Source organism: Mya arenaria, chromosome 2, assembly GCF_026914265.1.
Source record: "Mya arenaria isolate MELC-2E11 chromosome 2, ASM2691426v1".
NCBI classification, from domain to species: Eukaryota; Metazoa; Mollusca; class Bivalvia; order Myida; family Myidae; genus Mya; species Mya arenaria.
The window spans coordinates 11,522,050-11,533,672 of NC_069123.1; the positions used below are offsets into that span (position 1 = coordinate 11,522,050).

At 42.9% G+C, this 11,623-nt stretch overlaps 1 long non-coding RNA gene across 2 annotated transcripts in view; it reads right to left on the minus strand.

Annotated features, from left to right (window-relative positions):
• LOC128206705 (uncharacterized) overlaps window positions 1–3,869 on the minus strand; it is a 41,685-nt gene extending 37,816 nt beyond the window's left edge. Inside the window, exons 1-2 of one of the 2 annotated variants that reach the window (XR_008256551.1) lie at window positions 3,838–3,869; window positions 114–194 (exon numbers count right to left, since the gene is read on the minus strand). This is a non-coding gene — a long non-coding RNA (uncharacterized LOC128206705). Of the gene's footprint in view, window positions 1–113; window positions 195–3,135; window positions 3,173–3,837 lie in introns of those variants that run through there. The other variant, XR_008256550.1, reaches the window with a different exon arrangement.
• Window positions 3,870–11,623: the final 7,754 nt, after the last annotated feature.

The following is an 11,623-nucleotide window of genomic DNA, read 5'->3' on the forward strand; positions in this document are numbered from 1 at the left end:
GTGTTATTTACTTGGCACTTAATATCACTATTTTCAATTCTAGCTTATCAACATATACCGCAGAATGAAAAAGAGAAGATAAATCATAAAGAATCACAATAATCGTTACATACTTTTGAATATCGAGTTCTCTGCATCTGTATCCCAATAGGAGGGAGCATCAGTTTTCTCCTCCACCAATACAGGAAATGGTCCTGTTAAAAAGGAAAAAAAAGGGTTAACATAATCATATATCAAACTGACTGAAAAAAGTTGACTTAAAACAAGCACAGCACACAGGAGCTTGTAATGTTATACAGTCATTCGGTCTTAGTCAGCAATAAACAACCAGGTTTCTGTTACAAAATCAAGCTTCTTTATTGTGGTTTTGCTCTGAAAACACATATACAAGACAACTAGATTTAGCCACTCAGATATATTTTTTTACATTTAGTAAATATTTTCAATACCTTTTTTCAAATATAATTATGTGGAACGTGTCGGTCGGGTCAAGAAGCTTAAAATTGTAATGAAGTATGATGGCACAGGAAAAGTCCGGAAACAGACAGTGATATATCGGACAACTCATTTTTTATACAACGGCTGACATGGCGTTATTTGTACTTAACACTTAAATTTTGGTGTTGTTATAAATATTCCTTTTCAAAAAAAATCCGAAAAGAAAAATGCAAGAATCTGTTGATGGAGAATATATTGCGCCATATATATTTGACAGTTTTAATGCTTTCTACACAAGGATAGTCCATTTTGCAACCAAACACTCACAATTAATAAATATGACTTAATAAAAATGAAAAAAACCAATATACAGTTAAAAATGTCAATACGACAAAACAAACATGAATAATCCGATATACTCTTTAAAAATTGTCATCCAGCACCACATTCATGAACTCATTTCTACAATGAAAGCTTTGCTAACAATCAATCATTTTAAGCTTTAGGGCCATGGGTGCAGGCATTGTCAAGTTATCACACAGACAAGCTTTTTGCGTTCAAGGTAACTGTGACATTGACCTTTGACCCGATGACCCCTTCCACATATATTAAAAGGTGTCATCTACAGTTAAGGCCCAACCCCCAAGTCAAATGTGATGATCATAGGTCCAGGCTTTGTTGAGATATCTCTGGGAGAAGCTTTGTTAACCTTTTTGTGATCTTTGACCCAATGAAATCAAAATCAAGAGGAATCATGAGACTGCTGGTCAGGCCCAACCTTCATGCCAATTTGATGGTCCATGAATTGTTGTGTTTGACTTCAAGGTCACTGTGACCTTTGACCTTTGACTTGAAGACCCCCAAAATCAATAGGGGTCATCTACTGGTCAGACCCCACCTCCAAGTCAAGATTGAGGGCCATGGGTGCAGGCATTGTCAAATGGCCAATCGGACAACCATGTATCATTAAAGGTCACTGTGACCTTAACCTTTGACCCGATGACCCCAGCCTCCATGTAAATTTTGACGACCATAGGTCTAGGCATTGTTGATTAATCACTCGGACAAGCTTTAAAATCCTTTTACCATATAAGGTCACTGTGACCTTGACCTTTGACCCGATGACCTCATATTCCTCTACTGGTCATGCCCTATCTCCATGTCAAGTTTGATGACCATATGTCAAGGAATTGTTGAGTTATCACCCCGACAAGCTTTGGTCTACCGACGGACGGACGGATCGACCGACCGACCGACATGTTCAAAGCAATATATATATACCTCTCTTATTCGAAGGGGGGCATAAATATCAATGAGTAGGTGTGCAAACTAAATTGTTTGAAGTCAGTTATTAAGCTAAGTGTGAACTGACTTTAATATTGTGCAAACTTAATTATTTGAAGTCAGTAATTAAGCTAAGTGTGAACCCTTTGAAGTCAGTTATTAAGATAAGTATGAACCCACTTTAATCTTTCTACGAAGGATTATTGCACAATGTGATAATTTAGATGCCCTATCATCTCTAATTAATAAGTCTTTAATATGTGCAAATTATATTTTATATTTTAAAACATTTTAATTATCAACAAATGCTGTTGTTTGATTAGCAATTACTGGGTATGTAAATTTCATACAAATATCTTAAAAATATTATAACTTACCTTCAAATATACATTTAAATAAAAAGGAGTGGCTGCTATTTGACCAAATTGGGGCGTTTTGACCAAATTGGGGGCGTTTTAACCATTTTTTTCCAAGTGAGGGCTATTGACCAAAATGGGGCCTATTTGGCTCAATGGTCCAAGTAATTGTATGACGGAATTTTTTTACGATTTTTGATATGGCAAATCCTTCACGTACAAATTCTTTTGTATGTATGAAAAGTGGGTAGTTATTTGGGATTCCGGGTTAAGGCATATTGCGTCTATAAATTATCATAAAAACAAGAAATATTACCAGATAATGTTAATTTAAATTAGTTCCGTACACAAAAAATATCCAACGAATAATTATGAGTTTGAACGGTTTTCTTCATTTCATTCTGTCAAAACATAGCAATATATACATGAAGGGCACCTGCAAGGCTTTAGGGCACAATTTTAAAACAATCGGATTCCGATGGCCAAGTTGTTATGATTGTACATGTATTTGTGAGGTCTATTTGAAGCTTGTCGGTGGTGGCAGCGTTATTATGATTGGGTTAAGTTGTTCCGCTTGGCATCATTGTTGTGTGTGTCAGTCAACCTACGTTTTATTTGAAAGGTAAATAATGTGTTAAAATCATGACATTTGTGTTTTAATGCATTAAATGCTTGTTTTGTGCAAAATAACTCTTCACTTACATGGTAAAATATGAATATAAACCTTTATGATCAATTTCAGCCATAAAACTCCACTTAATACACTTTCAGTATTTTTCAAAACACCCTTGTTTTTTTTGTACCAACCAGTTTAGACGTACGGGATTGGAAGAATCCTGTATAACATGTCTATTATTTTAGACTATTTGCCTTAAAATGGCTAGTTGACCAGGTAGCTACAATAATGAGCGATCAGGGATACTTTTTTATTATTTTGACATTTCATGTGTATCCCTGTAACGCTACAACTCTCTACCATTTAACACTGGGCGAAACAATATATAGTAATATTATGCATCGATGTTGAATAATAATGATATAATTGTTCGAAATGTACCTGACAGTGATCTTAACTGGGTTGGATTTGTCGTTAGTCGTTATTTTCACATAAATATACTCTGGGTCACGATATGAGCTTAGCAGTCCACCATTTTTATACATGTTGATTTTTATCGAATAAATTTGTACCCATCCGTTAATGATTGTTAACCCTGTGCGCAGTCACAGTTATCCTCGCTTTTCTATGTATTGTGCAGAGCAACGCAACAGTGTTCAAAAATGGTGATACCTAATCATCATCATCATCATCAGCATCATCACGAACATCATCATCATCATCATCATCATTCTGCAGTAGCATCAACAATATAACCATGTACATGAAAATTTCCTATGCTATATGAACTCTTTCTTTTTAACGTGTCCTTATATATACTTCAACTATAACAATAACTTGAAAGATGTTTTAACAGTTATAAGATAAGTCTCAATGAAAAACGTACATACAAAAAAGTAATGGTTATCAGTCTGCCATAGTCTAAAAATCGTCAAAAATTGGTTGCCGGCCATTTAGGTGGACTAGTTGACCAGGTACCGTTTTAATACAATGATTTTAATTCAGTTAGGGTTAGGGTTGAGGTTTTTATTTTTACGCATGTATAGAATTGAGATGTCAATATATTGTTTTGCATTAATTTGAGACGCGACACTATCACAAGATCATGATATCCGAATCTTTGTTCATCCGATCTCTAGGTACCTCTGCTCATGGTGTTTAAATAGGCAAGGTTTGCTAAACATGATCATTGAACCGAATGTTTCGTTGATGCCTTTTAAATCACGTTCATCCACCCATGCGATATATTAGTAAGGGTTGCACACGCCAACAATTATTCTTCGTCTTTTGCTGTTTTTGTTGTGTTTGTCATTAGTTGCAGGCAACTACTTAGCAGTCCCGTGGTAGCAGTCAACAGTTTACGGCGTTGGAAATGATCGTTTTACAATAAAAATATTTTGCCCAGGTCGGGGATCCCAAATTTATTTATATACCATTTTCATACAAACTATTTTGACACCTGTGCTTCTTGAGTGACAATGTACTTACTTATGTAATAAACGCCAGAAAACGTTAACGATACAAACGGTTATAGAATACTACAAAACAAGATATGCCACCCCGCAGATCCTGATAAATCGGCGACCACTATCTTAGACATTCAATATGGAAGGCGACGTGCGCGTGACGTAGGGTATGGTGAGACGTAAATTTCAATACCAGAACCAAGCTCCTATCACTCTTGGTTCCGAAGATACCTTCGAGATTAGCTCCCCCTTAGTAGCTATATGGGAGCGCGTTTGTGTACGAAATGTCGCGAATTTGCGCGTACTTTGACGCTGTTGAAACCAGTCAAAAACTATCATCCCGCACACCCCAAGGGGTGCATCTTGAAGGGTTTAGCGTCCCCTACATGGAAAAAATTGGTCCCAGCCTGATCACGTGTAGGGATGCTGAGATATCTTCGAGATTGCCAACCCCATTTTACGGCATTTTGTGCTGCATTTTAGTGTATAAAATAACGTTATAGGCGAATGGAAACGGTCACGTAATAACGCCAGCGATGCACCGACGTGCGCGTGACGTAGGGTATGGTGAGACGTAAATTTCAATACCAGAACCAAGCTCCTATCACTCTTGGTTCCGAAGATACCTTCGAGATTAGCTCCCCCTTAGTAGCTATATGGGAGCGCGTTTTGTGTACGAAATGTCGCGAATTTGCGCGTACTTTGACGCTGTTGAAACCAGTCAAAAACTATCATCCCGCACACCCCAAGGGGTGCATCTTGAAGGGTTTAGCGTCCCCTACATGGAAAAATTGGTCCCAGCCTGATCACGTGTAGGGATGCTGAGATATCTTCGAGATTGCCAACCCCATTTTACGGCATTTTGTGCTGCATTTTAGTGTATAAAATAACGTTATAGGCGAATGGAAACGGTCACGTAATAACGCCAGCGATGCACCGACGTGCGCGTGACGTAGGGTATGGTGAGACGTAAATTTCAATACCAGAACCAAGCTCCTATCACTCTTGGTTCCGAAGATACCTTCGAGATTAGCTCCCCCTTAGTAGCTATATGGGAGCGCGTTTTGTGTACGAAATGTCGCGAATTTGCGCGTACTTTGACGCTGTTGAAACCAGTCAAAAACTATCATCCCGCACACCCCAAGGGGTGCATCTTGAAGGGTTTAGCGTCCCCTACATGGAAAAATTGGTCCCAGCCTGATCACGTGTAGGGATGCTGAGATATCTTCGAGATTGCCAACCCCATTTTACGGCATTTTGTGCTGCATTTTAGTGTATAAAATAACGTTATAGGCGAATGGAAACGGTCACGTAATAACGCCAGCGATGCACCGACGTGCGCGTGACGTAGGGTATGGTGAGACGTAAATTTCAATACCAGAACCAAGCTCCTATCACTCTTGGTTCCGAAGATACCTTCGAGATTAGCTCCCCCTTAGTAGCTATATGGGAGCGCGTTTTGTGTACGAAATGTCGCGAATTTGCGCGTACTTTGACGCTGTTGAAACCAGTCAAAAACTATCATCCCGCACACCCCAAGGGGTGCATCTTGAAGGGTTTAGCGTCCCCTACATGGAAAAATTGGTCCCAGCCTGATCACGTGTAGGGATGCTGAGATATCTTCGAGATTGCCAACCCCATTTTACGGCATTTTGTGCTGCATTTTAGTGTATAAAATAACGTTATAGGCGAATGGAAACGGTCACGTAATAACGCCAGCGATGCACCGACGTGCGCGTGACGTAGGGTATGGTGAGACGTAAATTTCAATACCAGAACCAAGCTCCTATCACTCTTGGTTCCGAAGATACCTTCGAGATTAGCTCCCCCTTAGTAGCTATATGGGAGCGCGTTTTGTGTACGAAATGTCGCGAATTTGCGCGTACTTTGACGCTGTTGAAACCAGTCAAAAACTATCATCCCGCACACCCCAAGGGGTGCATCTTGAAGGGTTTAGCGTCCCCTACATGGAAAAATTGGTCCCAGCCTGATCACGTGTAGGGATGCTGAGATATCTTCGAGATTGCCAACCCCATTTTACGGCATTTTGTGCTGCATTTTAGTGTATAAAATAACGTTATAGGCGAATGGAAACGGTCACGTAATAACGCCAGCGATGCACCGACGTGCGCGTGACGTAGGGTATGGTGAGACGTAAATTTCAATACCAGAACCAAGCTCCTATCACTCTTGGTTCCGAAGATACCTTCGAGATTAGCTCCCCCTTAGTAGCTATATGGGAGCGCGTTTTGTGTACGAAATGTCGCGAATTTGCGCGTACTTTGACGCTGTTGAAACCAGTCAAAAACTATCATCCCGCACACCCCAAGGGGTGCATCTTGAAGGGTTTAGCGTCCCCTACATGGAAAAATTGGTCCCAGCCTGATCACGTGTAGGGATGCTGAGATATCTTCGAGATTGCCAACCCCATTTTACGGCATTTTGTGCTGCATTTTAGTGTATAAAATAACGTTATAGGCGAATGGAAACGGTCACGTAATAACGCCAGCGATGCACCGACGTGCGCGTGACGTAGGGTATGGTGAGACGTAAATTTCAATACCAGAACCAAGCTCCTATCACTCTTGGTTCCGAAGATACCTTCGAGATTAGCTCCCCCTTAGTAGCTATATGGGAGCGCGTTTTGTGTACGAAATGTCGCGAATTTGCGCGTACTTTGACGCTGTTGAAACCAGTCAAAAACTATCATCCCGCACACCCCAAGGGGTGCATCTTGAAGGGTTTAGCGTCCCCTACATGGAAAAATTGGTCCCAGCCTGATCACGTGTAGGGATGCTGAGATATCTTCGAGATTGCCAACCCCATTTTACGGCATTTTGTGCTGCATTTTAGTGTATAAAATAACGTTATAGGCGAATGGAAACGGTCACGTAATAACGACAGCGACGCACCGACGTGCGCGTGACGTAGGGTATGGTGAGACGTAAATTTCAATACCAGAACCAAGCTCCTATCACTCTTGGTTCCGAAGATACCTTCGAGATTAGCTCCCCCTTAGTAGCTATATGGGAGCGCGTTTTGTGTACGAAATGTCGCGAATTTGCGCATACTTTGACGCTGTTGAAACCAGTCAAAAACTATCATCCCGCACACCCCAAGGGGTGCATCTTGAAGGGTTTAGCGTCCCCTACATGGAAAAATTGGTCCCAGCCTGATCACGTGTAGGGATGCTGAGATATCTTCGAGATTGCCAACCCCATTTTACGGCATTTTGTGCTGCATTTTAGTGTATAAAATAACGTTATAGGCGAATGGAAACGGTCACGTAATAACGACAGCGATGCACCGACGTGCGCGTGACGTAGGGTATGGTGAGACGTAAATTTCAATACCAGAACCAAGCTCCTATCACTCTTGGTTCCGAAGATACCTTCGAGATTAGCTCCCCCTTAGTAGCTATATGGGAGCGCGTTTTGTGTACGAAATGTCGCTAATTTGCGCATACTTTGACGCTGTTGAAACCAGTCAAAAACTATCATCCCGCACACCCCAAGGGGTGCATCTTGAAGGGTTTAGCGTCCCCTACATGGAAAAATTGGTCCCAGCCTGATCACGTGTAGGGATGCTGAGATATCTTCGAGATTGCCAACCCCATTTTACGGCATTTTGTGCTGCATTTTAGTGTATAAAATAACGTTATAGGCGAATGGAAACGGTCACGTAATAACGACAGCGACGCACCGACGTGCGCGTGACGTAGGGTATGGTGAGACGTAAATTTCAATACCAGAACCAAGCTCCTATCACTCTTGGTTCCGAAGATACCTTCGAGATTAGCTCCCCCTTAGTAGCTATATGGGAGCGCGTTTTGTGTACGAAATGTCGCGAATTTGCGCGTACTTTGACGCTGTTGAAACCAGTCAAAAACTATCATCCCGCACACCCCAAGGGGTGCATCTTGAAGGGTTTAGCGTCCCCTACATGGAAAAATTGGTCCCAGCCTGATCACGTGTAGGGATGCTGAGATATCTTCGAGATTGCCAACCCCATTTTACGGCATTTTGTGCTGCATTTTAGTGTATAAAATAACGTTATAGGCGAATGGAAACGGTCACGTAATAACGACAGCGATGCACCGACGTGCGCGTGACGTAGGGTATGGTGAGACGTAAATTTCAATACCAGAACCAAGCTCCTATCACTCTTGGTTCCGAAGATACCTTCGAGATTAGCTCCCCCTTAGTAGCTATATGGGAGCGCGTTTTGTGTACGAAATGTCGCGAATTTGCGCGTACTTTGACGCTGTTGAAACCAGTCAAAAACTATCATCCCGCACACCCCAAGGGGTGCATCTTGAAGGGTTTAGCGTCCCCTACATGGAAAAATTGGTCCCAGCCTGATCACGTGTAGGGATGCTGAGATATCTTCGAGATTGCCAACCCCATTTTACGGCATTTTGTGCTGCATTTTAGTGTATAAAATAACGTTATAGGCGAATGGAAACGGTCACGTAATAACGACAGCGACGCACCGACGTGCGCGTGACGTAGGGTATGGTGAGACGTAAATTTCAATACCAGAACCAAGCTCCTATCACTCTTGGTTCCGAAGATACCTTCGAGATTAGCTCCCCCTTAGTAGCTATATGGGAGCGCGTTTTGTGTACGAAATGTCGCGAATTTGCGCGTACTTTGACGCTGTTGAAACCAGTCAAAAACTATCATCCCGCACACCCCAAGGGGTGCATCTTGAAGGGTTTAGCGTCCCCTACATGGAAAAATTGGTCCCAGCCTGATCACGTGTAGGGATGCTGAGATATCTTCGAGATTGCCAACCCCATTTTACGGCATTTTGTGCTGCATTTTAGTGTATAAAATAACGTTATAGGCGAATGGAAACGGTCACGTAATAACGCCAGCGATGCACCGACGTGCGCGTGACGTAGGGTATGGTGAGACGTAAATTTCAATACCAGAACCAAGCTCCTATCACTCTTGGTTCCGAAGATACCTTCGAGATTAGCTCCCCCTTAGTAGCTATATGGGAGCGCGTTTTGTGTACGAAATGTCGCGAATTTGCGCGTACTTTGACGCTGTTGAAACCAGTCAAAAACTATCATCCCGCACACCCCAAGGGGTGCATCTTGAAGGGTTTAGCGTCCCCTACATGGAAAAATTGGTCCCAGCCTGATCACGTGTAGGGATGCTGAGATATCTTCGAGATTGCCAACCCCATTTTACGGCATTTTGTGCTGCATTTTAGTGTATAAAATAACGTTATAGGCGAATGGAAACGGTCACGTAATAACGACAGCGATGCACCGACGTGCGCGTGACGTAGGGTATGGTGAGACGTAAATTTCAATACCAGAACCAAGCTCCTATCACTCTTGGTTCCGAAGATACCTTCGAGATTAGCTCCCCCTTAGTAGCTATATGGGAGCGCGTTTTGTGTACGAAATGTCGCGAATTTGCGCGTACTTTGACGCTGTTGAAACCAGTCAAAAACTATCATCCCGCACACCCCAAGGGGTGCATCTTGAAGGGTTTAGCGTCCCCTACATGGAAAAATTGGTCCCAGCCTGATCACGTGTAGGGATGCTGAGATATCTTCGAGATTGCCAACCCCATTTTACGGCATTTTGTGCTGCATTTTAGTGTATAAAATAACGTTATAGGCGAATGGAAACGGTCACGTAATAACGACAGCGACGCACCGACGTGCGCGTGACGTAGGGTATGGTGAGACGTAAATTTCAATACCAGAACCAAGCTCCTATCACTCTTGGTTCCGAAGATACCTTCGAGATTAGCTCCCCCTTAGTAGCTATATGGGAGCGCGTTTTGTGTACGAAATGTCGCGAATTTGCGCGTACTTTGACGCTGTTGAAACCAGTCAAAAACTATCATCCCGCACACCCCAAGGGGTGCATCTTGAAGGGTTTAGCGTCCCCTACATGGAAAAATTGGTCCCAGCCTGATCACGTGTAGGGATGCTGAGATATCTTCGAGATTGCCAACCCCATTTTACGGCATTTTGTGCTGCATTTTAGTGTATAAAATAACGTTATAGGCGAATGGAAACGGTCACGTAATAACGACAGCGACGCACCGACGTGCGCGTGACGTAGGGTATGGTGAGACGTAAATTTCAATACCAGAACCAAGCTCCTATCACTCTTGGTTCCGAAGATACCTTCGAGATTAGCTCCCCCTTAGTAGCTATATGGGAGCGCGTTTTGTGTACGAAATGTCGCGAATTTGCGCGTACTTTGACGCTGTTGAAACCAGTCAAAAACTATCATCCCGCACACCCCAAGGGGTGCATCTTGAAGGGTTTAGCGTCCCCTACATGGAAAAATTGGTCCCAGCCTGATCACGTGTAGGGATGCTGAGATATCTTCGAGATTGCCAACCCCATTTTACGGCATTTTGTGCTGCATTTTAGTGTATAAAATAACGTTATAGGCGAATGGAAACGGTCACGTAATAACGACAGCGACGCACCGACGTGCGCGTGACGTAGGGTATGGTGAGACGTAAATTTCAATACCAGAACCAAGCTCCTATCACTCTTGGTTCCGAAGATACCTTCGAGATTAGCTCCCCCTTAGTAGCTATATGGGAGCGCGTTTTGTGTACGAAATGTCGCGAATTTGCGCGTACTTTGACGCTGTTGAAACCAGTCAAAAACTATCATCCCGCACACCCCCCCAGGGGTGCATCTTGAAGGGTTTAGCGTCCCCTACATGGAAAAATTGGTCCCAGCCTGATCACGTGTAGGGATGCTGAGATATCTTCGAGATTGCCAACCCCATTTTACGGCATTTTGTGCTGCATTTTAGTGTATAAAATAACGTTATAGGCGAATGGAAACGGTCACGTAATAACGACAGCGACGCACCGACGTGCGCGTGACGTAGGGTATGGTGAGACGTAAATTTCAATACCAGAACCAAGCTCCTATCACTCTTGGTTCCGAAGATACCTTCGAGATTAGCTCCCCCTTAGTAGCTATATGGGAGCGCGTTTTGTGTACGAAATGTCGCGAATTTGCGCATACTTTGACGCTGTTGAAACCAGTCAAAAACTATCATCCCGCACACCCCAAGGGGTGCATCTTGAAGGGTTTAGCGTCCCCTACATGGAAAAATTGGTCCCAGCCTGATCACGTGTAGGGATGCTGAGATATCTTCGAGATTGCCAACCCCATTTTACGGCATTTTGTGCTGCATTTTAGTGTATAAAATAACGTTATAGGCGAATGGAAACGGTCACGTAATAACGACAGCGACGCACCGACGTGCGCGTGACGTAGGGTATGGTGAGACGTAAATTTCAATACCAGAACCAAGCTCCTATCACTCTTGGTTCCGAAGATACCTTCGAGATTAGCTCCCCCTTAGTAGCTATATGGGAGCGCGTTTTGTGTACGAAATGTCGCGAATTTGCGCGTACTTTGACGCTGTTGAAACCAGTCAAAAACTATCATCCCGCACACCC